Below are 1,481 nucleotides of genomic sequence, written 5' to 3' on the forward strand. Positions count from 1 at the left end.
ACACAAGGCTGGGGGGGGGGGGCAAACTCCCATCCCTTTGTCCTCACAGGAAGCAGCTGTGAGGTGGGAGGAGGCAGAGGGGAGTGAAGATGGAACCTCTCAGGTCTGCTGTGGGGCCTTGGGGTCACTCACTGCTGTGGGTGGCTGGGCCGGCCTGGCCTTAGTGCCCATCCACCCCTGCAGTGTGGACAGGGCAGCCTCAGCCACTGTGACCCTTGTGGGGTGGATCTCAGGGCCAACAGTCAGGCCCTAGCCTCTCTTGACCGTGTAGCTGAAGGCCCAGGTCTAGGAGGTCGCCTCAGGACATCAGGTGCAGAGAGGTGGCCCTACTTAGTGTGGCGCTTCTCTCCATAGTCTTTGTACTACCCATCAAATGACTGGGCGTGGACATGCAAATAAGGTGCAGAGGACCCTAGTCAGGGGACTGGTCAATTTTGCCATGAAATGAACCATCAGAAAGCAGGAAGAGAGACTCCCGGGACCAGAGAGACAAGAGCTCTGGATGGAGGGTGTTCCGGAGCCCTGTCTGCAGGAGAGCAGGCCAGAGTGAGACCAGGAGGCAAAGCAGCTGGCTTCTGCGCCCACAAGCAGCAAAGCAGAGCATCAGGGTAGGGGGCTGGTTGCAGAGGGGGGTGTTCTTTGGGCATTTATCAGAGATGAAGGAGCTTTATAGCCCAAGCAGGTGACGAGAGGCCATGTGACTGAGAGTCCAAGGACCAAAGAGAGAGACATTGCTGCCAGCACAGCTGGATTAAAAAAGAGAGAGAGACTGTGGACCAAAGAACTGTATCTTTGATGTTTCTGATCCTGACTTGTAACGTGTGAACATCCCTAATAAATCCTATCTTCGTGAGGGTGGTTATTGAGCTCAACAGCAGAGAACAGAAAGAGTCACAGGGGATGGCTGGGGTCCGCACGTGGTCAGGCAGGCTGGAGGGTGGGCCTGTGCCTGACTTCTGCCTCAGGGCAATCATTCTTGGCCAGGTAGGTGAGGAGTCGGATTCTGCTTCCCCGTGGGTAGCTGGGCATGGTCAGACATGGCCTCAGATAAGACCCAGGTGCCCATAAGAGTTCTTCTTATGATGCATCCTGACTGGGCATAACATGACCACATCACTTCCCAACCGCCCCAGCTAAGGAGGAGAGGAGGGGGATCATTGTAAAACATCACCATTGGGCTTTGTCTCTGCATTTGAGTAGACGGAACTTGGGGACACTCAAGGACCAGGTCCAGATCCCACGGGAAGTTGAATGTCACAGAAATTGAGTCACGCCATGGTTTCCCAGTGCGTGCTGCAAGGTATGTGGATCATGGTCTTTTTTTTATAAAATTTAAAAATGTCATTTTATTGGGGACTCTTACAGCCCTTATCACAATCCATATATCCATCCGTTGTGTCAAGCACATTTGTACGTACGTTGCATCATCATTTTCAAAGCATTTTCTTTCTACTTGAACCCTTAGTATCAGCTCATTCCCC

This window comes from Echinops telfairi, unplaced genomic scaffold, assembly GCF_000313985.2.
Source record: "Echinops telfairi isolate 266 unplaced genomic scaffold, ASM31398v2 ScPeMD7_3;HRSCAF=10, whole genome shotgun sequence".
Classification (NCBI taxonomy): Eukaryota; Metazoa; Chordata; class Mammalia; order Afrosoricida; family Tenrecidae; genus Echinops; species Echinops telfairi.